General features: G+C 39.0%; 1 protein-coding gene across 1 annotated transcript in view; it reads right to left on the bottom strand.

Annotated features, from left to right (window-relative positions):
- The window catches only part of LOC131435654 (mucin-2), a 124916-nt gene extending 100445 nt beyond the window's left edge, over positions 1-24471 (bottom strand). Inside the window, exon 1 of the mRNA XM_058603770.1 lies at positions 24180-24471. The gene's annotated coding sequence lies outside the window, so the exon portion shown is untranslated. The remainder of the gene's footprint in view (positions 1-24179) is intronic.
- Positions 24472-27654: the final 3183 nt, after the last annotated feature.

Here is a 27654-nt window from a genome sequence, read left to right as displayed (position 1 = left end):
CCCAAACAGTTATTTGAGTTCCCAGTTACCACATAATTTAGGAATGTTGACTAATTATCAACTACTTCCACTTTCCACATTGCCATTACAACCATGCTCGACGGCTATAACGTCAACCTTCTTCGACAGTCGAATCCTGTCGTTAATGAAAAAAACCGGATGTTGGATCTTTGTCTTTCACACACACACACACACACACACATATTTTCCGATCTCGTCGAACTGAGTCGAATGGTATATAACACTATGGGTCTCCGAGGCTTCGTTCAAAAGTCGGTTTTTCCAGCAATTCTAATACCTTTCTATAGAGAAAGGCAAAAACGATAGTAAGTTTGTGGTTGTTGAGCGGTTAGGCATGAAACCGTGTTGAGTATCGACAATATATTGCTTGCAGTGATTGAAAATTGGTGTCAGTATAACCTTTTCGAACAGCTTTGGTATAGCGCTGAGGGAAGTAATGTTGCGGTAGTTGTTTATATCCTTTTTATCGCCTTTCTTGTGGGCTGGGAACATGAAGGAAGCTTTCCATAAATTGGGGAAAGCTTCTGTAGCGAGAGACATTCGAAATAATTTGCAGAGGGGAGCGATTACTCCACGCGAGCACTTTCTAAGACTAACTGCCGATATTCCGTCAGGGCCTGGAAAAGTTGAGGCTTTCATTCCTGCAATTGTCTGCAATTGCCATCCGTATTAGACAGGGGAATATTAAGTACTGCGGTTGCAATTTGCTGCTAAGTCAAGATTTCGTTTGAACTTTTCCGCAAACATCTGGCAGATTTCAATGAACTTTGCAATATTTAAAGCGCTTTTATAAAGAAAACGGAGAGGTTAGAATAAATAAAAAGCAACCAAGTAAAAATCACAAAAATTTTCCCTACTATTCCAGTAATAGCCAATATTCGAAAGTGGTAAAGTATAGCACATTTCATATTGTTGTAGATTAGTTTAAAAATTTTTGTAACTTAGTTAGGAAATATGAAGTATTACAGAGACGAACTATGGGTATAACAGAAAAAGTGTTATATCATAAGATATCTCTAGCAAATTTTCTAATATTTATTTAGGTTGCCAAAATGTTCAAGTAGTTGGCATGGCAGCGCTTAACGGTTTTTTTGTACAATTTAACTGATTTAACTGCACGTAGTGATTACGCAGGGACAATACTCCATGTTTAGATGTACCTCTTTAGAGTGGCTCTTTTGGTTGTTTTCAAATGTCTCACTTTTGCGGTCAGCCATGGTGGATGCCGGGTCTGCCGACTCGATCGTTTCGGTACAAAGTAGTCGATTGCGTAGCTCATAACAGTAGAGAACGTCTGCACAGCAGCATTGACATCATCGTTGTCGAGAACCCAGTCGATTTGCGTCAAGAATTCGGTCATATTGGTGTAGTCGGTTCTACTAAAATTATAGCACATGATGTCCGTTGGAATGCAGGCGTTCTGTAAGCGATTCGAATCGAGCACAATATGTAATGGTGGATGATGGCGAACAAAATTCACCAGAGGGAACGGTGAAGCACTAATCTTTGGTGCAACATCTTCTCTACTTGAAAAACTTTAACAAACTTATGCTCGTTTGAAAGCTACTGTCGGGCCATTGTTCCGGAGATACTCAGAAAAAGTCCCAAAAATCGATTCTCTCAAATCTCGACATTTCATGCAATTCTAAGACTTTTGGAATAAAAAGTTTTTTTTCGATCTCGATAATGGTGATTTTTTAAGATAACGGATCGGCTGAAAAGTTCGTATCGTTTCTATGAGAGGGCGCCACTAGAATTAAATCCATACCATTTTCAGTTAGTACCAACCTTCAAAAGATACGTGTATAAATTTGACAGCTGTCTGATTATTAGTTTGTGAGATATTGCATTTTGAGTGAAGCTACTTTTGTTATTGTGAAAAAAATTGAAAAAAAGGAATTTCGTGTGTTGATGAAACACTACTTTTTGATGAAAAAAAGTGCCGCCGATACCAAAAAATGGCTTGATGAGTGTTATCCAGACTCTGCACCGGGCGAAGCAACAATTCGTAAGTGGTTTGCAAAATTTCGTACTGGTCGATGAACGCAGTGGACGTCCAAAAGAGGCTGTTACCGATGAAAACGTGAAAAAAATCCACAAAATGATTTTCAATGACCGTAAAGTGAAGTTGATCGAGATAGCTGACACCCTAAAGATATCAAAGGAACGTGTTGGACATATTATTCATGAATATTTTGATATGAGAAAGCTTTGTGCAAAATGGGTGCCGCGTGAGCTCACAATCGATCAAAAACAACAACGAATTGATGATTCTGAGCAGTGTTTGGAGCTGTTATATCGAAATAAAACCGATTTTTTTCGTCGATATATAACAATGGACGAAACATGGCTCCATCACTTCACTCCGGAGTCCAATCGACAGTCAGCTGAGTGGACTGCACGCGATGAACCGAACCCAAAGCGTGGAAAGACTCAACAATCGGCCGGTAAGGTTATGGCGTCTGTATTTTGGGATTCGCATGGTATAATTTCCATCGACTACCTTGAAAAGGGAAAAACCATCAACAGTGACTATTATATAGCGTTATTAGAGCGTTTGAAGGGCGAAATTTCAAAAAAACGACCTCATTGGAAGAAGAAAAAAATTTTGTTTCATCAAGACAATGCACCGTGTCACAAGTCGATGAAAATCATGCTGAAATTGAACGAATTAGGCTTCGAATTGCTCCCTCATCCACCGTATTCTCCAGATTTGGCCCCCAGTGACTTTTTCCTGTTCTCAGACCTCAAGAAGATGCTCGCTGGTAAAAAATTTAGAAGCAATGAAGAGGTAATCGCTGAAACTGAGGCCTATTTTGAGGCAAAGGACAAATCGTACTACAAAAATGGTATCGAAAAGTAGGAAGATCGCTATAATCGCTGTATCGCCTCTGATGGCAATTCTGTTGAATAATAAAAACGAATTTTGGCCAAAAAATGTGTGTTTCTATTAAACGATACAAACTTTTCGGCCGAACTGTTATATGAAAATTCCACTAAGTGGACTAAGAAGGATTTTTTAAGATTAGCATCACTCTTATTTATTTATTTATTTATTTGGGAGCAGGAAAACCTCCTCATCAGTATCAACAGATTACAATGATCCAACAGATACATTTGGACTTAACACTAACAATTAGAACTAACAATCAAAACTAACAATTAAAGCTAACAATGAAAACTAAATCTATAACCCCAGTTCGGGTTTACATCTCATCCAAGTCAGTCGACAAACAAAACCGCTTACGTTGGGGACAGAAGAAACCAAGTACAGTATTGTGTAGTGAACAATAGCCCTCGAAAATGAGTGAACCAAACGAACAGAAGCTACCGTCGGTACGAAAGAATACAATTATTGTTGACTTCAGACAGTGCAAAATTCGACCTTCGATACGAGAACTTGAAGGTTTGCTTAAGGAGCAAATGAATCTTGACATTAAACGTGTGCATTTACTTCAATGCAATAAGACAAATAATGTTGTTTACATCCAGTTTTATAAAGAGTTGGATGCAATTCAATTCGCAAAAGACAATAACAATGTGCACTATGTGGAACACGAGAACATTAAGTACAACATTCCAGTATATATGGATGATAGTGCTATAGAAGTGCGTGTACATGATCTTCCCTCAAGCATCACCGATTCTTATATTCGCAAAACTATGTCCCAATACGGAGAGATTCTCTCTATCGAAGATGAAAAGTGGAGGAATTTTTTCCCCGGTATTCTAAATGCAGTTAACAGCTTACCATCCAACCAACCAGCAACTGCAAACAATGTACAACAAAGCGCATCTACAGCAACCAGCAACGAAATCAACAACAATACCACCGATGCGGCAATGGATGACGAGACGAACCACGAACGAAGTGCCCCTCTATCCTCGCAGGAGGAAAATGGAAGCTCCTCTCCCCCTAGAAAAAGGGTGACAACGAGATCCAATACAAAAAAAATCTTTTATTTAAAAACTCAGCTAAATCGGCCACGTAAAGCTTGTACGCAAATAGGCCTGAATAAAATATCTTTTAAATAAAAAAAAATCTATAACCCTATAACTAGTTCATGACACCAAGCATTACATGGCAGTAATAGTGCTCTTTCTTAAAAGGTGAGAGAGATGAAAAAAGTGGGTAGACGAATGGAGTACGAGGATTGGTGGAGGAGGTGGTAAAGGAGCGTGGACTAACGACGATGTTAGAATCGGCATGTAGATCTAATTAGTGATTGAAGAAAGTATGGTAGAAGACAGAGAAAAAGAGGAAGGGGCGACCGGGTTAATTTCTGCGAGCAAATCTAGTTAGTGTCCAATAAAGATGGTGGAGAGACGAAGTGGGGGTTGAACGAAAAAATAATATTGTCGGTTACAAAACAAATACTGATCGTAAGACTAATCTGACAAGTGATTACGAAACAATCGTTTGATCATATTTCGAGATAAATGAAAGTCGAAAATATTGGAACAGTTGTTGAATGTTCGGGACATACTGAAGAATGGTTCATTGTACCCATAATTTGTTCTTGCAATAGGTAATCTGAGAAAGGTGTGGGAATGTAGATTACGTCGATGAATGTCGAGATTAATCAACTGCAAAAGCTCGGGGCAGTTGATATGTGATTGAAGTAAATCAGCAACGAAAGTTGCCTTGGAGATTTTTCTACGAACAAATAACCGATCCAAGTCAATAAGCTTACAGCGATCTATGTAACTAGGAAGATTAGCAGGATCTCTCCAAGGTAGGTTACGCAGGGCAAATCTAACAAATTTATGCTGAATGGCTTCAATCCGCTCTATGTCGATTTGATAATGAGGTGACCAGACAACAGCTGAATATTCAAGTGTCGACCGGGCTAAAGAACAATATAATGCTTTTAGGCAATGTACATTGACAAAGCTCTTGGTGATGCGGAAAACGAAACGAAATCACATAGTCGACATGACTTTTGAAATCTAGCTTGATATCAAGAAAGATACCTAGATCTTTAACGATGGACTCACGTTTAAGTATATTCTGCGAAATGTTCTAGTCGTACCTAATTAACCTAAGTTTGTGAGTAAACGACATAACGAAACATTTCGAGGCATTTAAAATCATCCTATTGCTAATACACGAATATATTAAGCTGTGACTGCAAAAATATGGTGTTGTCAGGTGATTTTATTGGATAATAAAGTTTAAAATCATCTGCGAAAGATAGTTTGTGGCATTTCAATATAAAATTGAGATCGTTGAGGTAGAGCAAGAATAAAAATAGTCCCAAGAGCAGACTGCGTTGTAATGCAGTCTCCAATTTTTACTGACATTTCACGACCAATTAGATAAGACTGTAGCGTCAACTTGTCGACGTGCTTGTAGACAGCGAATAATGAAGGATGTGTAAGATAACAAGTACGTTGAGGTTGATCGATTTGGCATAAAACCGTGTTGATTTTCAGAGATGTAGTTGTTGCGGTTATGCGTAACGAATTCGAGAACAATAATTTCAAGTAATTTGGATACGGCGCATAGTGCGGCTATCCCACGATAATTAGAATCATCAGATTTGTTTCCCTTTTTGAACACAGGGAAAATGAATGATTTCTTCCAGATGTCGGGAAACGTTCCTGAATTAAGTGATATGTTGAACAGTATCGATAGTGGAATTAATAGGCTGTTCGAGTATTTTTTTAACACTAAAGAGGGAATTGCACCCGGACCAGCATTCAAGGATGATTTCAATTTAGAGCTCGCTTTTGCAATCATAATATCAGTAATTAAAGGGTGTGAGCCAATTGGAGAACGACGAGGAACGTTGATAATAGCTTTGGATATTTGATCATCGGATAAGATTTCGTGCGAAAATCCACTGCTAAAATGTCGTTGAAACAAGTTACAAAAATCAATTAAAGCCGATGATTCAGCATCGCCAAGAAACATCTGGTTTGGTAGTCCTGTTTCTTTCCTCTGTTCGTTCACGTGATTCCAGAAGCGTTTCGGGTTTATTCTTAGATTATTTTGTATAGGAAGAAGATGGTTTTGATGTAATGTTTTGTTCAATCGTTTATAGCGGTTGTTAAGGTGCATATAATGAAATCGTAATTGGATCAAGGGACGCTTATTCTCAGCGCAGATCGCTTAGCGCGCTTATAACGTTTCAATGTCATATTAGACCATGGAGGATGGACCGATTCTCGTCGAATTTTTTTGTGTATGAATTGTTCGATGGATTACGACATTATATGAGACCATAACGTAGCAACGAAATTGCAATCGCTATTAGAAAATAGGCTCATCCAATTTAATGACAGTAAGAACTGATTCATGGAATTGAAGTTTCCATTTTTATAGTCGTAGTAAGTGGTTTCAGAAGTTTTACTAAATACAGTTGGTCAATGTTCCGGTCAAGGATGGCTTTTATCGTATCAAAGAACGCTCACCAGCAACTCTTCACACGATTGAATCAGTGCCATCAAAGAGAGACGGATATCATCGCAACAACAAAAAACCGGCATGGCTTATTTAACATAGAATCGACACCAGTGCGAGAGCGAATTTCTCTCGATGATATTTCTGAGAATCAAAGGTTGGCACGCCGCTGTGGGGATCTTCTCTGAAGCAACAAACGGTCGCTTATTCTCGTTTCGCGATCCGATTCTATACAGGCAGTTGACAATTGCGATAGAATCATTTTACTATTGCCGCTTATTCTAACTATGTGCATATAATCTTTGTATAAGTTGTGTCTATGAAAATGTCTGTGAATGCTCCACACAAGGGTTTTGAAATATTGCAACCTAGTATGAGAATCATCAAGTCGAATCATCGATTCGTTTTTCTGCGATAATTGTCAACTTGCGATTCTCTCTTGGTAAATTCCACACAGCGGCGATCATTATCAGACTGCAATTTTTTTTAAGGGCCAATAAATACTCTGAGTATGAAGTGGAGCGAAGGAATGTAGAAAAATTCTCTCGCGGTTCATGCATTGAGAGACTCGAGTTCTTGTAGCATCTTCTACCGGATTGAAAATGTTGTATACAATATAGATAGCAATATAGCAGCTTCTGTGAAATTTTCGGCAATCACCAACACTGGTTCCGGTATATTGAACAGAAGAGGGGGGTGATGACGACACAATTTAACTAGTGGAGAAGGTGCGATGGTTATGGAACAAGTACTAGACAATTCATGACTGGCGAATCATAGATCTAGGAGGCGATTGTTACTGTTGTAGTTATCGTTCAACTGAACAAGACCAGCAGTGTTATAATCATCAAGCAGTCGTACTGAAGTATGCGATTTTGTAGTGCACGTAGCATCCGGATAGAGATAATCGCAAGAACCTCGAATCCATTTAATACCGGGTTGATTGAAATCCCCCAAGATAACGATTTTATCATTTAAACGCATTTAAACTCAAGTGCTGTTCGATCAGGTCTAGATCATTCACTCGATCAGGAGGGAGGTAGAGCACACACATGTATAGCGTAAAATGTGGGAACGTGATAGCGATCCAAATTTGCTCGAGATTGTCGCAGTTTAAGGTAGGCACCAAACGAGAATTGAATTTTGAGCGACAGGCAATCAAGATTTCACCGCCGCTCTTTTTGCAACTATTTTGACAGTTGCGGTCCTTCCGGTATACGGAGTAAGAACAATCGAAGATCGGCATGTTTAACGTATTCTCATTCAGCCAGGTCTTCTCATACAAATAGGCAACGCAAATGTCAAGCACTATTTTGGAAAAATGATGCTGACTGTGTGACATAAACACTGAAGCATGCTTTTGTGAACTACTCGAATCAATCTGAATCAATTGGTGTCAAAATTAGTATCAGAAATTATTTAATAAAAATATGAAATATATTTTTTAATGAGACTGTTATGAAAGAAGAGATAGGCATTATCACACCACTAGGTGGATTAAGAAGGATTTTTGTCTTATGTGATTGATGCAATGTCTAACGGTTTACAAACGGACGTTATTTATACAGATCTTTCCTCCGCTTTTCATATAATCAACCACAACATGCTAAATTGGACAGACTTGGATTCAGTTCAAACATTCTTCGTTGGTTACAGTCATATCTTAGGAATCGTCGTTTAGCAGTTAAAGTTGACGATCATACTTCCGGAGAGTTCCTCGCATCATCCGGAATACCACAAGGAAGTCATCTCGGACCGTTAATATTTTTACTGTACTTCAATGTTGTCAATTTTGCTTAGGAAGGTCCTCGCTTACCGTTTGCTGATGATGTCAAGATCTATCACATCATCCGCAACTTAGAAGACGCAGCCTTTCTCCAGCGACAATTGTTAATCTTCGCAGATTGGTGTAAAGTTAACCGTATGATTGTAAATCCCGACAAGTGCTCGGCCATTACGTTCACGAGGAAGAAATCACCATTGCATGTCGAATACTTTCTGGATGGATCCTTTATTGAAAGATCGACTAGCGTTAAGGATCTTGGCGTCCATCTCGATGAACAACTTACATTCAAGAATCACATCAGCTTCCCGTAGCTTAGGTTTCTTAATGAGAATGACTAAACATTTTACAGAAGTACACTGTTTAAAATCGCTTTACTGCTCGCTTGTTCGTTCAACTCTCGAATATTGCTCGGCAGTTTGGAACCCCTGCTATCTGAACGGTGCACATAGAATTGAGGCAATACAGAGCAGATTTGTTCGCTGCGCTCTTCGCCGATTGCCGTGGACCGATCCTCATCAACTACCTAGTTATGAAAGTCGCGGGTTATTAATCGGTCTCGACACATTACAAGTGCGATGGGAATTATCACGCGCTTTGATAACAGCAGATTTATTCAACGGTAGGATCGACTGTTCCGTTTTGCTCAATGAAGTTCATATTAATGTGCGTCCCAGAGCTCTCCGCAACAGTGCTTTTCTTTGACTTCCTATACGACGTACCAACTATGACGCAAACGGTTCTATTACTGGTTTACAGAGATTCATACAAGGTTTGATTGTAATGTGTCACGAAGCAGAATGCGTACAAATTTTCTGAATATTATTAGGAATTATCATTAGGACCAAATTGTGTCTGTTGATTGTAAGTAAATAAATAAATAAATTATTAGTTATTTTTACACTGATTCAGATAGCTATCGGTTGGTTTTTGCAACGTAAAGTTAACGAAAAAGCAAACATAGAAAACTTTTAGTTTGAACAAATATATGAAACATAAATGAAACGAGTATTTTTTTCAATACTACTTTTTGACAAAAATTATAATTGTCTTAATAGTCATTTTTACTCTATGCACTAATTTTGAGCATTTTAAAAATAGGGTAATTTTACAGTTTATTTAAAATTGAATTTCGCTCGACTGTCCAAAAATCGTTGTAAAATCTGTACATCGTATCAAGTTTGTAATTTCAAATACTACATTAAATTAATTTGCACTACATTACATTCAAGATAACTCATAATCAACAATAGTACGGCACAATACTCGATCAAGCCCAATTCTCGCCAGATCACTCTCTACTTGGTCCACCTATCTTGCTCGTTGCAACCGGATTTGTGGCGAACACCAATTAAGCAGGGTTGTTGTCCGACATTCTTGTAACATACGCTGCCCACCGTATCCTTCAGACTTCGGCCACATTCTGGATGCAAGATTCGTTGTCGAGTACAGCGAGCTCGTGGTTCATCCTTCGCCACCATACGTCATTCAAATGCACACAGCCGAAGATCATCCTTAACACGCATCGCTCGAAAACTCCGAGTGTTTGCAGGTCCTCCTCAAGCATGATCCATGTTCCGTGTCCATAGAGGATCATTGGTTTTATGAGCACTTATTACATAGTACATTTGGTGCTAAGCTGTATCATTTTTTAATCGCAGTTTCTTTAGGAGCCCGTACTAAACATGACTTCCACTGATGATGCATCTTCGTATTTCACGACTCACATAGTTGTCAGTCGTCCGAGGTAGACGAATTCCTCCACTACCTCGAAGATATACCCACAGACTAACAGACATGACAGTATGAGTAATCTATATATATAAAAATGCAGAGATCATTCTTTGTAATCGCATCACGTAAGAACGGATGGACGGATTGAGATGCTTTTTTTTTTGTTTGATCAGTTTTTACCCCCACCGGGTTCGTACATCAAAAAAATTAGGAAAACTTACCGGAAAAGTGGGAAAAACCAATAAAGTTATTTTGTATGGATAATGGAATTTTCCACTGCAAAAGTCGCCAATGATTGCTAGATCTACAATTGATGTTTGGCGCGCAAGAAGATGCTCAGTATTTCGCCGTTGAAGAAAAGAATACTAGATCTTTGGAAAATCGTTTGGCGCGCAACGAGTAGATTTGGGTGGGGATTTAACATGCACGATTGATTCGTCATTTGGAAACACGTGCTTAATAGGGTATCAAAATCATTACTTGCCAAATGACTGTTTTAGCTATACCGTAAACAGAAGCACAAGTTCTAATGTCATTTACCAGTAGATTTTTTTTTTTTTTTTCATAAATACGTTTATTTCATAGGCAATATACATAAGTTTTTCTTCGCCGTGGCATCCACAATACATAGTAGTTTAAACCTAATACATTTCGAATATCATATTAGTATGTTGGTGCTCATTAGTTAATCTAAACACTGTTTTTATCAAGCGAGTTGCTATTTTAATTACATTAAATAAAATACATTTATTTTGTACATGATCTTATAACTATTTCAGGATTGTTTGTATCAGTTCACCACTTATATTCAATATCCTATAGTTGGCTATTGGTTGAACTCATGGAAGAGAAAACAGTTTAACATAAAATAAAATTTAAATTGGAACTCCAATGGATTTAATGAAATGATAAAGAAGTTTCATGTATGGAAGGTCACGACAAGCAAGAATGTCGCGAACTGGGACATTGGATAGTCTACCTTGGGTACGCAAGGAATTTATTAGTTGAGATCTGACATCACGAAACTCCACGCATGTCCAAACAACATGGTCAATATCGCGGTAACCTTCGCCGCAAGCACAATGATTAGTCTCGGAAAGTCCAATTCGAAGGAGATGTGCATCTAACGTGTAGTGATTGGACATGAGTCTGGACATCACACGAATGAAATCTCTACTCACATCCAGTCCCCTGAACCATGCCTTTGTCGATATTTTAGGAATAATTGAGTGCATCCACCGACCCAGATCATCTTTATCCCAAGAAGCTTGCCAGCTGGCAAGTGTTCTTTGGCGAGACGCGCTATAGAATTCGTTGAAAGCAATCGGTCTCTCATAAATTTCACCCTCAATAGCACCACGTTTGGCTAAAATATCGGCTCTTTCATTGCCTGGAATGGAGCAATGAGCCGGAACCCAAACTATTGTGATTAGATAATTATTATTCAATATGTCGTTCAGACACTGTTTTATTTTACCCAAGAAAAACGGTTCATTTTTGCCAGCAGCGTTTGAGCGAATGGCTTCAATTGCACTCAGACTATCTGTGAAGAGGAAATAATGGTTTGGAGATAATGTGACGATTACATTCAAGCTATAATGAACTGCTGCTAACTCTGCTATATAAACAGATGCAGGTTCTTGAAGCTTGAATGAGGCCGAAACATTATTGTTGAACATACCAAACCCTGTCGCTTCTTCCATTCGCGATCCGTCCGTGTAAAACATTTTCTCAGAGTTAATATGCCTGAACTTACTTGAAAATATTTTTGGGATTTCCATAGAGCGTAGGTGGTCCGGGATTCCACGCACTTCGCGCTGCATGGATGTGTCGAAAAATAAAGTTGAGTCAGGTACATTTAGGAGGCTGACACGGATAGGAATATATCTTGAAGGGTTGATTTCCTGTGACATATGGTTAAAATATACTGTCATGAATTTTGTTTGAGATCGAAGCTCGACTAGTCGTTCGAAATTATTAATTACCATGGGATTCAGCACATCACATCTTATTAGCAGGCGTGATGAAAGCTCCCAAAATCGATCTTTTAATGGAAGAACTCCCGCCAGAACTTCAAGACTCATTGTATGTGTCGAATGCATGCAGCCTAAAGCAATTCGCAAACAACGGTACTGAATTCGCTCAAGTTTGATAATATGAGAATTTGCAGCGGAACGAAAACAAACGCATCCATATTCCATCACTGAAAGTATCGTTGTCTGATACAATTTTATTAGATCTTGCGGATGAGCACCCCACCAAGACCCTGTTATTGTTCGAAGAAAATTTACTCTTTGTTGGCATTTCGTTATCAGATACCTAATGTGTCCTCCCCACGTGCATTTGGAATCAAACCACACCCCGAGGTATTTGAAAGTCAAAACCTGTTCGATAATTCTTCCCATCATATGAAGCTGAAGTTGCGCGGGATCATGCTTTTTTGAAAAGACGACCAGCTCTGTTTTCTCCGCAGAGAATTCGATACCAAGATGAACAGCCCAAACGGACAATTTATCTAAGGTATCTTGCAATGGTTTTTGCAGATCAATAGCTTTGGATCCAGTAACTGAAACCACGCCATCATCTGCCAATTGTCTTAGTGTACATGGGGTTACTAGACAGCTGTCAATGTCATTCACGTAAAAATTATAGAGGAGCGGACTGAGGCATGAGCCTTGCGGGAGACCCATGTAGCTAATTCTGATTGTTGCCAAATCGCCATGTGAAAAATGCATGCGTTTCTCTGACAAAAGGTTGTGCAAATAATTATTTATAACCGCTGGGAGTCCATGTTGGTGGAGCTTGTCTGAAAGAACATCAATGGAAACTGAATCAAATGCTCCTTTAATGTCTAAAAATACAGATGCCATTTGTTGCTTTTGAGCGAAGGCAATTTGGATGTCAGACGAAAGTAATGCAAGGCAATCATTCGTCCCTTTATTTCTACGGAAGCCAAACTGAGTATCTGACAACAAACCGTTCGTCTCGACCCAAGTGTCGAGACGTCGTAGAATAATTTTTTCGAACAATTTTCTGATGCAGGACAACATCGCAATGGGTCTATATGAGTTGTGATTGGAAGCTGGTTTCCCCGGCTTTTGAATGGCGATAACTTTCACTTGTCTCCAGTCAGGTGGAACAATATTTTGCTCAAGAAACTTGTTGAACAATTCCAACAAACGTCTTTTTGCGAGGTCGGGCAGATTCTTCACCAAGTTGAATTTAATTCTGTCCAATCCAGGAGCGTTATTGTTACAAGACATGAGTGCTATGGAAAATTCCATCATTGAAAAGGGGCTATCAATGGAATCATCATTTGAAGAAGACTCCCTAACAATGCTATGCGTAGGAACGGAATCTGGACAAACTTTCCTCGCAAAATCAAATATCCATCGATTCGAGTACTCCTCACTCTCATTTCCTACGTTACGATTCCTCATTCGTCTGGCCGTATTCCAAAGAGTGCTCATTGAGGTTTCTCTTGACAAACCTTCCACAAAATGTCTCCAATAGCTGCATTTCTTAACCCGAAGTATGTTCTTGTACTTGGTTTCTAAAACCAAGAATTTTTCAAAATTCTGAGGAGTTCCTCCTCCTCGTTTTAAAAACGTCTTGAAAGCATTTTGTTTCGCGTGTTTAGCATCTGAGCACTCTTTGTCCCACCAAGGATTTGGAGGTCTTCTGTTAGACGATGGACCAAGAAATCGTTTGGTTTGGGCTTGTTCTGCGGCCTCCAGAATCGAACAAACGAGGAAGTCATATTCTTCAAGTGGGGGAAGCTCTTCCATTGAAGTTAAGACACTTGAAATATTACTTTGGTATTTAATCCAGTCAATATTTTTTGTCAAATCATATGGAATATTAACTGAATTAGCAATGCCTTTGTTACTGCTAATTGAGATGATGATTGGTAAATGATCGCTACCATGTAAATCAGGAAATACTTTCCAGGTGCAATCTAGTCGAATTGAAGTCGAACAAAGAGATAAATCTAATGCACTTGGACGTGCAGGAGGTCTTGGGATCCGTGTCATGCTACCCATATTTAGTACCGTCATGCTAAAATTGTCGCAAATATTATATATTAGAGATGATCTGCTATCATTGTAAACGGAACCCCACATCATTCCGTGCGAATTGAAATCTCCTAAAATCAAACGTGGAGCAGGAAGGGCTTCGACAATTTCATTAAGCTGTCGTTGTCCAACTTGAGCTCTTGGAGGAATATATACCGAAGCAATGCAAATGTCCTTTCCTTTAATGTTTATTTGACAAGCAACAACTTCTATACTAGAAGTCGAAGGAATGTTTAATCTATAAAAGGAATAACATTTCTTAATTCCTAAAAGCACTCCACCATACGGGGAGTCTCTGTCGAGACGTATAATGTTAAAGTCATTAAAATTTAAGGCTATGTTTGATGTAAGCCATGTTTCGCACAAAGCAAATACATCACATTTTTGACTATGCAACAAAACTTTAAATGAATCAAGTTTTGGCATGATGCTTCGACAATTCCACTGCAGGACAGTGATTGAATCATTTGCGGCGGATGATAAATTATCCATCAAATGATACAAAACCTGAAAGAGCTGGCCATTGAGCTGATAACTGTTTCAAAAAAGTTCTAGCTATTGGAAGGAATGCTGTTATGATGGTCTTTAGAGGTTCAGAAATATTGAATGCAGCGAAAATCCATTCTACAATTTCCGAAAATTTCAGTAATCCTGTTGGTGAATGTGAAATGGAGCCCACTGGATTATTGTCTTTTCTTGAGCTAGTTCCTGGATTGGTTTGTGAATTTGACAAACCAGGAGGCACAGTTTTTGGTTTTAAATTTGGCTTTTTAGCTTTAACACGGGGATCTTTTTTTGAAGGTATAATTTTAGGTGTCTTTTTTGGTATTTTGTGGTTTGTTAATCTCCTCTTAACAGACCCTTGAGGAGTGACAAACGAGGTATCTTCACTATTTCCGTCAGAGTCAGATTCCTCTGGCTCCGCAAGATTTGAAAAACCGTTTTCGGTTTCCAAAGGGGAGACATGTATGACCGTTTTGAGCATTTCTGCATATGTGCGCTTAGACCGTGCTTTTAAAGAAAGCTTCATTTTGTCTTTACGCAGCTTAAATGCAGCGCACACTGAAAGATCATCATGAGGGCTTTCCCCACAATAAACACATTTTTCAACATCTTTATCGCAAAGGTTATCCTTATGAGGCCCTTGACATTTGATACATTTGGACTTATTACTACAGTAAGTAGCTGTATGTCCGAATTTTTTACAGTTCGTGCAATTCATAACATGCGGTACGAAAAGCCGAACAGGAAGACGAATTTTATCGATATAGACATGGCTAGGCAATGCAGATCCGGCAAATGTTACGCGAAACGAATCTGAGGGACGATAAGACTTTTTTCCATCGACAATAGATGCTGAGTACAATTGTTTGCACTCGAGTATCTTAACTCCCTCAAGCATGGAGTTTTTAAAACGGCCAACTCCATTTTTAAGTAAATCATCTGCTGTCAGACTTGCTTCAGTCACAACACCGTCAATTTCTACCTCCTTCGATGGAATGTAAACTCGATATTCAATAGCAAATAATTTACAGGTTACAATATCGTTTGCCTGTTTCAAGTCGTTAACTACAACTCGAATTTTATCTCTATTAACCTTACAGATTTCTTTAACTTCAGAGAAATGTGATGTCAAATCCTTTGTAATTTGCATCAAGTTTAAAATCTTTTCTTTTTTTCGAAGATAGACTATCCATGGCCCAGTGGTACCCTGTGGATAATGTTTAGCCCTCGGAGTATTTAAACTTTTACTAGTATCCGGAATCGGATTCGGATGATCTTCCATGAGATCATCCATTACATTAAATTTTTTTTGTAAATTAATAATACCAAAATAAAAACTTATGTTTAGTAAAATTTCAGATATAAGAAATAAAAAATAAATTAAATTAAATCTACCTTGTAGCTGATGTCTCTGTTCCTTTATCGTGAAGAACGACGTGAAGCTCTTCCAACGATTTCCAATTGGCAGTCTTTTGCTGTTTCCAATTGGCAGTCTTCTGTCGTTTACTGCTATCTCAGTTGCTCTGCCGTCGTTGTGAACACCACTGCACTTGCTGTACCTGACCCCAGGTACAGTGCTTTTGCTCTTGGTGGCGATCAAATGCGATGCTTGCAGTGTAGCACCTCGCGATATATGCCGTCTCTTTTGATCCTACGCAGCGTACAAATTCTGGTACCTGGTAGATCAGCACTGGGTTGCTTTAGCACCTCTGTGCCTTTGCACCCCTTCGTCTTCGCACCTTTATGCGATGGCACCTCTGTGACTCGTCACTTCTATGCTCTCGCACCTCTGTGTCTCTACACCTCTGTGCGTATGAACGGGATGGCCTTCGTTGCTAGCTTTCCAGTCGGGAAACGCCCCGAATATTGCGTTTGCTATGGGCAGTTTAACTACCTGAAGCTTAGAATTGTCTCGGTAGCAGCCGTTAACTCACGAGCCAGTACAATCGAAACACAACCTCTTCGCTTGAATGGTTTTTACTGAATGATTTACCAGTAGATGTAGTTAGATGAATTACGTTGGCCATCGTGGCCGTGAGTTGAACAAATAAAATTATGTAACGATTTTTTTACGTATCAATGATAGGATTCTGCTGTTGAAATAATGAGTTTAGATGAAAATATTTTCCTTGCATTTAGCATGCTGAAGTTTGTTCAGCCGATTCGGGTGAGTTTTCAAGAGTGGTTTACTTCAAAACGGATGGTATTCATGACATTTGCTGCTTAAGTCAAATCATTTCATTTTCCGAACTTTGGATTATTTGACGAATTACCATATGGGAATCGTGAATATCATATCTGAAGGAGAAATCGTGGCATGTAAGAACCATTAGTTGTGAGATCTGCTGTTTTATACATTGACTTTAACGATAAGAAGAATACTGGTATAATCACTCCTCATGTTCACTCCGCTAGAACAGAATATTGATTCTCAGGACTAAATACTAAGAAAAACGATGTGGTGGCTCGACGAATGAGAGACCTTTTGGTACAATTCTTGAACGAATCCAGCGTTCATGTCAAAGTTAATGGACACAATATTTAATAAAAGGGTAATTTGAACTTTCGAATGTCCAAGTATTTTTTATTTTATCGCTAATTCGTTAATCGAAAATTGATCCTGTCATTATCCTGCTACGAACATTCATCAAACACGACTCAATAATATCACTAGCGGTGAAGCAAGTTATGGACAACCGTTGAAAATTAGTTTATTACTTTCGATAATCCCTAAGGATTTGCTATTAAATTTTTAAACGTCTTCAGTACAAATAAGTCTTAACATTCAATGACAAACAACCATCCCCGAGGGCTGCTTTTGGAAATTTGTGGGGTCAATTTAAAGTGTTTATCTTGGTCATCTCTTTTTCATCCATCTGTTAATTTGTTTATTTGTTTATTTAGGAGCAAGGGAAAAGCCTGCTGGAGCTGAGATTTTGGTTCTCCTTCTCCAGCCGGCATAAAACCTTCTCATCTTTTGTATCAATAGATAACATTTGACCAAATGATACATAACGAAATCTTTAGTTACCCTTATTTAAACTACAAAGCTAACTAACAACTATTCATATCGTCTAATTATGTAAATAAAACTAGCGGGAAAAGATTCGGAGATAACGGGTTTTAATGGTGTTACGAGATAAATTGAAATCAAATTCATCAGAGCAAGTATTGAATACGCGGCACATACTCGAAAACGGTTCAATGAAGCCATAGTTAGTTCTAGCACGAGGAATTCTGAGAAAGGGATTAAACCGCAAATTACGCCGAAGAATGTCAAAACTTAGCTGTTGTAGGAGATCTGCACTATCAATTCGAGATTGGATGAGGTCCGCGACGAAAACAGCTTTTTGTGTATCACGGCGGACAGAAAGAAAATCGAAGTGTATGTCTACAACGATTTTCGTAGCTTGTAAGATTAAATGGATCTCTCCAGGCGACGCAAAGCAAGACGAATGAACTTGCACTGAACAGTTTCAATGCGTAGCTTATCTGTTTGATAATATGGTGCCCAAACAACAACAGCATACTCGCGAACTAGAGCGCAATATAACGATTTCAGGATATGTTATTGAAATTTTTTGAGATGCAAAAGATGAATCCTAGCATCTTAAATGCTTTAGAGAGGGTATATTCTATGTGATCTTTGAAACTAAGTTTTGAATCCAATAACACTCCTAGATCCTTAATTGATGTCTCCCGTTTTAGTACAGCTTGCGAAATAGTGTAATCATACATGATCGTGGTTCGTTTACGAGAGAAGGAGATAACGAAGCATTTGAAGGCGTTAATAACCATTCTGTTGACGTTGCTCCAGTTAGAAAATACATCCAACTGTGACTGCAAGAAGTTTGAGTCTTTCAGATATTTGATGAGATGAAACAGTTTGAAATCGTCGGCGAATGATAGCTTCATGCATTACAATGCGAAATTTAGATCATTTAGATATAGCAGAAATATGAATGGTCCTAGATGGCTTCCCTGAGGAACACCAGAGCTCACGATGAATGATGGAGTAACGCAGTCGCCAATTCTCACGGTCATACTACGACCAGTCAGATATGATTCAATCCAATCCATCATCCCACATGTCAAATCTTTAGTTTAAGAGAGATCTACAATCTCTGTCCAATACACTGACTCGAAGGATGAGATGGCAATCGGTGCATTTGTTTAGTTTTTGCGTAACAAAAGCATTGAACATATCCACAATAATTCTTGATGATATTTCTTCTTCGGACGAAGTTATTGTGTTGGATATGAATTTGTCGTAATTCGTTTATTGTAAGCCAAGTAATCAGTAAAATAATGGAAAGAAACATTAACGTTTGGCAACTCTGCTGTTCGAAAACACAAATTTAAAAAAATAATTTCAGACGAGACGAAGTTCGACGGGTCAGCTAGTTTCTTATAAAAATAATTTTTCGTGATGCACTAGTTCCACCTATCTTGTACTCCGCGAACTATTTACTATCTGTACACCCCTTGTATTATGTAAAAGTTTTTTTTACTAGTTGGGTTGGCGGTTCAATGCATAGGACGCTGGTCTTACAAGCCAGTTGTCGTATGTTGGAGCCCCGACCTGGTAGGGTTCTTAGTGTCAGTAGGATCCATAGTACTAGCCAAGCAATGATTCTGTACACTAAGAATCGGCTGCGGAGTCTGCTGAAACAGAAAGGCCAAATTCCGCAAAAGGAATTTAATGCCAAGACTTTGCTTTGACTTTGCTTTTTTTACTAGTTGGTTTCCCCTCGTTTGTCAACACCGATCAGCTGCTTGCAGGGTTGCCTGATTTCATCAAAATATTTGAAAATAAATCGTCACAATAGATTATTGGATTATGTTGATAATATTTTTAACTTTTTCGCGATGTTAGAAGGTAACCATTTATTTGACTCAACGTTGTTCATGTAGACTATTTTTTATTGTGTTGGTAGTTTTCACCCGAAATTAACCCTTATGCACTCGAATGGGTACCCGGGTACCTTTTCGAATTTCAAAATAAGAAATTTCTGAGTTAGGTTTAAACTAAGATTCTGCAATTCGGTCAATTCCAAGAACTAGTTGGACCATAACTTCTCATGCTTTGACTTTTCATTTTACAGTAAGGGGGGTCGAATGGGGGGGCTCAAATTTTTTTTATTACGTAAACACCCGAATGGGTACCCGGGTACCCACAAATAAAAATGCTTGTAACTAAGGCAAATTCCATCCGATTTGAATTTTTTCAGTACGGGTAAATTCAGAAATTTATCCACTTTTCGATGGCCGTGTATATTGCTGTAGTAGGTTCTTCTGGTTCCCGTTAATCCGGATTTCCGTAGAATGTTCCGACACTTGTGTTTTCCACCATAAATGTCATTTACTAATTTGAAACTTTTCCAAACCAGCTATTTGAGAAAGGCCTGAAGTACATAATAATTTTCAAACTGAAGATAAGAAAGTGAAGTATATAAGGGAACATACATAAAGTACGTCACGCGTTTAGGGGGGAGAGGTTTCAAAAATACGTGACAATACATGGTGAAAAGATTGAGAAATGCTCGACAAAGGGGGAAAGGAGTGGTAGAAAAATTCAAAATTTTATGTTACGTACATAACGGATGCCCCCTGAAATATATAAACATAACAACTCAGCATAGCACTTGATTTCATATAGCAATTCTTAGATAAGATTACAAAAATACGTGAAATCCGTGTATAAATGCCTCGATGTCGGAACTCATTTAGGATATCCGGGTTCCTGGGAACCAGGAGCACCATGTCCATCTTTATGGGTACCAATCCCAAAGAGCTTAAGTTCCTGAATCCAACAGTGCTAAAATTACTTCAATCGGTTGAAAAATGCTCAACTTACAGCGATTTAAAAAAATGGGTACCCGGGTACCCATTCGGGTGGTTAAAGGTGTTTTTTTTTTCGAGTGCACAACGGTTAAGTGGCGGCAGACCAGAAGCAAGTAAATATTGTAACAAAGCGGGTTCGATTTTGTATTGCGTTGGAGGATGAGAAGTAAGCAAAATTATGTATATAGTTTGGGCAATATGTATTAAATCTGTATCCTGCATGAAATTCACTTGGACGTATACAAATCAAAACATTACAGGTAATTCTGTATGAATGGCAACTCTGTTGGTAAATGAAAAAAATAAACACAGTCTAGATGACAGACAGGATGTTTTTGATAGGGTTACGTGGCGCCATCATGACACATATGAGTACTGTCCCAAATAAAGAAATATTCAAAATGACCGTTAAAATGATTGAAAAATCTAATTTGAGTGTCCTGTCTGTTAGTCTGTGATATACCCGTCTATCGTGACATTACTTCCTAGACGAATCCTGTCGTGCACGGTTTCACCTACTTGCATGTACTTTGTTTTCGACGTACTCACCACCAGTCCAACTTTTGCTGCTTCGCGTTTCAGGCTCTGCCACCATTTTAAAGTTTTTCGCGATAATGTCCATGTCATAATTGTGTGCTTTGCACATATTGACTGGATTTCGAGAAAATCGTACCCCGGCTGTTAAGCCCGGCTCGTCACATTACACATTTCAGAGCGATGTTGAATAGTAGGTATGAGAGTCCGTTATCTTGTAGCCGTCCCCGGCGAAATCCGAATGAACTGGGTAGTTCACCCGAAACCCTTACGCAATTTTGCACACCGTCCATCGTTGCGAAGAACTGTGGTCGCTCGGAAGTTCTCGCATTCCAAATGGTCGCCTTTCTTGTGAATGAGGCAAAATACCTCTTCCTTGTACTCCTTCGGTAGCTGAACGGTTTCCCAGATCCTGACTTTTAACCAGTGCCAACAGGTGGGCATCTTTTTTGAGCCCATTTTAATGAGTTCAGCTATTTTGTTGGTTTTGAGCTGGTGCATGGCATCCTTAACTTCCCTCAGTGTGGGAGCTGAATCATTTCCATTTTTTGCTGCACTGACGTAGTCGTTTCCTCCGTTATCTTGAATCCCCATGTCCACGTTCTCCGTGCCGTTCAGCTGCTCATCGAAGTGCTGCTTCCACCTTTCAATCATCTCACGTCCGTCCGATAAGTGGTTCTCGTGCTTATCCCTGCACATTTCGGCTCGCATCACAGGGCCGTTGTAAGATTTGTCGAGCTTCTTGTAGAACTTCCGCGTTTCTTGAGAGCGATACAGCAAATAACTCGCACTCTGCTTCTTCCAGGTAGCGCTTTCTTTCCCAAAATATGCGGGTCTGCTGTTTCCGCTACTGTTTGTTTCGATTCCACGTTGTGCGTTCTTCTCCTCCAAAATTATTCTGCACTCCTCGTCGAAACATTTGTTTCGTCGACTCCGTTCCTTGTACCCAACGGTACACTCGATTACTTCGTTTATGGCTGCTTTTACTGTACTCCAGCAGTCTTCTAGGGAAGCCACATCAAGCTCGTCTGCCTCCAGAGTCTGCGTGTATGCTGAGACGACATCCGGTTTCTTTATGAGCGCAGCTTCGCCATCATCAGATAGTGGTAAGAGTCGATGTTAGCGCCACGATAGGACCTGACGTCGTTAAGGTCGGAGAACGTGGTCGATTTGTCATTCCGTCTGCTGTGGTAAAGGTGCTACGAATGACCATGTCCTTGGAGGCGGCAAAACCGATGAGTCCTAAGCCGTTATCATTTATCAACTGGTCTGATCGTCAGTCTTTAATCGTCGGTCTGAACTCCTCCTTCTGGCCTACCTTAGCGTTTGGGTCTCCTATGATGATCTTGACGTCCCGACTTGGGCAAGAGTCGTACTCGCGTTCGGACTGCGCGTAGAATGCGACCTTGTCATCATCAGTACTTTCGGAGTGAGGGCTTTGCACGTTGATTATGCTGAAGTTGAATAAACGGCCCCTTATCTTCAACCTGTACATTCATTCATCGTATTGTTTAGTGACGAAATAGTAAATATTTTATAAAGAAATTAAAGAAGGTTAATTTTATTTTAAAACGATTTAGTTGATGCTAGCTAACGGGCAAGATTGTGTATTTAAAAAAATCGGTTGTTTTTTGTGCTGCGTGATAAATGCTATATTCACAACAGTCTAACAAAATGCTTCGATTGATTAGTAGATCAACTACAGCAAATAAACGAATATGTTATTGAAAAACAAAACATTTTGTTATGCCCTCGATGGGTGAAATCACCCTAAATAGCAAGGAAAAACATAGTGTTATGTCAATAATTGAACCACCTGAAAAAAAGTAACGCTTCTCTAATGAATACAAAATCAACCGAAGAAATGTGATGCAAATACAAACATTCATGGATAAGCACTTGCCAGAAACAACAACGTTAATTGCAGATCAGATAATTTACTTTCTCGTATTCCTAGCCCATTTCTTTTCGTTCGATCTTCCAATCCGTTCTATGAAGCGCACTTCACTCCCAGCATCCAATTATTTTTCTACTGCCAAACGGCTCATTCGAAGCGCAAATCTAATTAACGTCAAATCGATTAGCGAGTGCTGGAAAACGACGATCTTAAGCAACTCGACCGCTAATTAGAATCACATGACTGACGAACGAACGAACGGACGGACGGACCAATGGACTGACTGACTGAAGCTAACGAGAAATCTTGTTTCACGTCAAGCTTCGTACCGTCCACCGAGCTGCTAATTTCACTTGAACTCAAACATACACAGGTCGAGGGAACCAGATCAGTCACAGCATCAGCGACGCTACGACTCAAAATCATTTACACGCTCGTTTTCGCTAATAAGTAAAACTATTTGTTCGAGTTTGCGCATACAGTCGTTTGCACTTCATGCTGTCTCGTGGGGCTATTTTGCTCGATCCACAACAACAAGACCGCGAATACCCTTCTAGTTGTGAAAATGTTCATGCGTTTACCGAAATAGGAACTACTTTTGAGGCTAAAGGTGTTTTGAAGTACAGAAAAGGTTTGACTTTTAATATCAATGAAGAAAGGGTTTTGTTTTAAAAAATCCGATAAATTATACACGCTGGATCTGTAGCGCGAATGCCAGTGAAAAAATCAAATCCAAATGCTTCCCGTTAACAATGTTTATTAGCGGGTATGAGCTAGGGTTACAGACATTTAGCATCTGTATAAATCCAAGGACCATCTCTAACAACTCTTGCGAATTTTAGGAAACTAATTCAATGTCATTTTTTATATAAAAAAACATCCACGTAAGCTCCAAAATGTACCTTTTTCGTTTAATTTAATTATCGTTCAAAAATGCTAATAAAACAAATTAAATTCAAAATTTCCAATCTCGCACCAGCCGAATGCCCATCGGCATGTCGAGAAATACTACGAGTCGGCATTGGAAGAGCGAGAGCAAGAGTGCGGCATGAAACAAGATTGCGCGTGCAGAATATCAACATTGGTAGGAGCAAAATTAAAGCGAAAGTATGCCCGCGCTCTCTGGCACCCTGCTCCGATGAGGTTATTTCCAATCCCAAATTCGAACGGCACGACAGACAGCCCATCCGATATTCGTAGGAGACAAGCGTCACGTGTCGATAAAACGTGCACAATCTCTCTACGACACCAATTGCATCGCGAGCATTCGTGCACCGCTCGTGAGCCAGAAGCGATAGGCTAGATGTAAGAGCGCAAAAGAGAACAATAAAATTATAGGCATCGGAAAAAAATCACAAAAGCGTAAAATGATGAACTTACCATGATCTGCACTAGAAATCGTCATTCGGAAGAGAGATTACTTAATCCAAAATATCGTCTGGCTGGCAACGCTGACAACTCATACAGACATGAGCGCGCGTACTGATTTATACCGCAATCAATAGCCTACTCTACGCACAGTGCCAACAGCAAAAACAACAACAACGATCGCTACGCAGTTGTTACCCTACCCCCAATCGGAAAAAAAACGTGCCGTTTCACATGTAAGTTATCACAACCCGCTATATTGCCACGGAAAATCGGACACAAAAACGCGACCACTCTCGCCGACAACCAGTACTCGACTAACAAACGGGCCCGAGTCGGGTTATCAAACGTCGTGTGAGGGAGAACGGACCAACCCCGCCTAGGATGACCGCGCCTCCTTTTTCGTCGGCCAATCTATAACGATAGCGGTGCTGACGTCAGCCGACGAAGCCACACGAACGCCGGAACGCTCGCTGCTGGTTCGGTACCGAAATCCATTTTGTGCCACGTTCGTTTCTCTTTCGCACGTTTTCGGTCTGCTCGGGTGGGTAGCAGTTCGGTTCGTTGCTGGCCTGCTCGGTCTGCCGAAGCAAGCCGAAGAATGATGTTTAATCCGTTGAGCCGGGCAAGGCAGACGAAGCAAAATGTCGAAAGGTTCAAAAATCTTCCACTTCGGCTGTTCACACTGCCGATGTCGTGGCGGCGACCGAGAATAATGGAAACGATGTCGGAAAATCTGGCTGATGAAGCTGACGTTGTCGGTTCGTACATTTCTGCCATTTTTTATTCATTCGAGTGTTACTGAAATTTCGATGTAGAAGGGTTATTGTTTTTTGTTTTTTCAGAACGATTTTTCCGACATATTTGTTATTATTTTGTAGTTCGAAAATAAGAAATAATAAAACCAAGTTTCTGCACTCAATTTTATTTTGTCTCTTCGATGGCGTCTGATTATGTAACCGCCTGTTAACGCGTGTGAGAATTGCAACCAATACAACTGCAGATGTAGAACAGATAGTTTCATGTCCCCAAACTGATAACAGGAGCTAAATGGTAAATAGTTTACTGTCACGCCTTTACCAATTTATTATAAATACGATTAAGCGTTATTTTAGGTGTTTAGGTGTTTACTTTCTGTCTATGTTTCACCATCGAGTCTTCATTGTATATCAAATCAAACTGAACTACTAGGGTTATTTAGCTTTTCAACTTGAACCGCAGCGTCGTGTCTTGTCCTATGTCTCGGATGAAGCAAAGAAACTTCTGCTTTCTGGTCACCGATAGACAGACAGTGGTCATTTAGGAGTGTTGGTTAGCTGTAAACGTTTCGTTAAAGACTTAGAATAACAATTGTCTCTACGGGTATTCGGACATAATCACAAAAGTTGGTATCCACGACTATATCAAACTCAATTTTAAATTTGGTTTTGAACAATCTCGAAAAGTTTTAAGATTCTATAAAACATCTTGTTTTTCAGCCAGATTCAACTTCCGGTTTCGGATATACAGGGTGATTAGTATAAAAATGTCTATTTCACATAGACTAATAAGGTTTATTGGGTTAGCAGATTTGGATAGCCGATAACCAAATAAACTTATTTCATTTTTGGTTGTATTCAGTTTCCGTTCCAGAAGGCATCCAAAAATTAAATTAGCACTACGATTCCTCAAAGATGTCTACATTGATTTTCAAACATTTTGAAACAATTGTAAACTATACAGCTACTCAGGTGAATTTATCTGACTTCGCCTACACCGAATTTCGAATTCCGGTTCCAGTATCGAATCGTTTCTCAAAGCTCAATCGTTTTCTCAAAAAAGCCAAATCGAATTTCAAAAACAAAAGTTCATATTAAAATAAATCCCATCTTATCCAATTCTGACTTCCAACTCAGGAATTGTAGGATGATGAATTTTTAAAATTCAAAGCGATATAGAATATGACAACCCCGCAAAGCTTTAAAGTTGGACTCAAAAATATTACAATTTATTCGTCATATGACCATACGAATCGGTTTTGGGTTATGCTGGTTCCTGAATACCGGCTCCGAAAGCACCTTAAATTACCCTAAACTCTAAAGTGGAAATTACTTCGACATATTTAATTGAATGTTACACTTTTAGATTTAAATTCGATCCGATTTGCAGTTTCGACATTACAGAGTAATGAGTGATTAAAATATCCAATTGCCACTTAGAACGACGGACATTAGAATAATGTCATGAAAACTGAAACACCTAAGAATATTCATGCAAAAAACACATGCGGATAGATAAAAAAGGTATCATCTCACTGCTAGGTAAATTAAGCACGTTTTGTCGTGAATACGACTTACTTTACTATGGGGCGCCTTTTCAAAATTAGCCATATGGAAGAATGGGCAGAACTTAATCGTGAATATCTTGACTTGTATTAATGGCAGCAACATAATTCTTTCATTATTTCATCAAAAATATGATCAGAAATTTAGGATATTATTTTAAACAGTGTGAGATAACCATAAACAACCCAAAAATAAAGTTTTCTGAAAATTTTGAAACAACGCGGAAAACTGTTTACATTTGCTTGGGTTTTTCGCGCAAGGACGACGATTTGGAGATAGTCATGCACATATCTTCAAGTGAACGTTATAAAGGGGAACCGTGGTCGAAAATCGATCATTTCTTCTTATGCGATGGATGGAAGCAGACGTCGGGGCGAGAAGGCACTGCGAGCGGATGTGTCGGTTTGTTCGCAAAGCTATTTTCAATTCAAGCAAGAACAATTGCATCAGCTGCTGGTCGTTTGCATTGGAGAGAAAGAAAAAAAGAAACGAAAAGTGGACAACATTATATAAAATCAACCATTCTAATGGCTTTAAATGTTATCTAAAGAACTATTAAGATTACTTCTTTGCAAATCGAAGATAAAAATCATCAGTTTAGTGAAAATCCTAAATAATTTGTTTCGTTCGAGAAAAATGTTCCGAATTGTGCTAAATATCGTAGAGAATTCCACAATCTGGTATTAAAAGTCAGAAATGAATCCTGTACAGCACCTTGATAGTATCTTTCAATGAAATATGCAAATCCGAAATGAGATAATCGACGTCAAAAATCGTTTAAACTTTTAGTAGTGAAAAGTGGGAAAGTTTCACAATTCACACAATCGATCAACTATCAATTCGAATTTGAAAGTGTAAAGAAAACATGTCAGTTTTATTCGTATTCACGACATCCAGTTATGTCTCTAACATTACACACCCGTACTTTTTTTTCTCTAGATTTTAAAATACATACGAGTTTGAAAATGGTAATTCGAGGGATTGAAATTGGCTCAAAGTTTGTGCTAAGTGATCATAACCATCTTTTATTGTTAGTTCTTTTACGTTTCGTCTCAACAGTGCGATAGCAGTTGATATTGAACTATAAACAAGACTCAGTTTTACAATATAAACCGCTAAGCAGACATAAAGTGAATATTATTTGCATAACACTCTAACTCTTA

Source organism: Malaya genurostris, chromosome 3 (assembly GCF_030247185.1).
Source record: "Malaya genurostris strain Urasoe2022 chromosome 3, Malgen_1.1, whole genome shotgun sequence".
Taxonomy (NCBI): Eukaryota; Metazoa; Arthropoda; class Insecta; order Diptera; family Culicidae; genus Malaya; species Malaya genurostris.
Note: the sequence above shows the minus strand (reverse complement) of the source record. Positions and strands in the feature narration are given on the sequence as shown.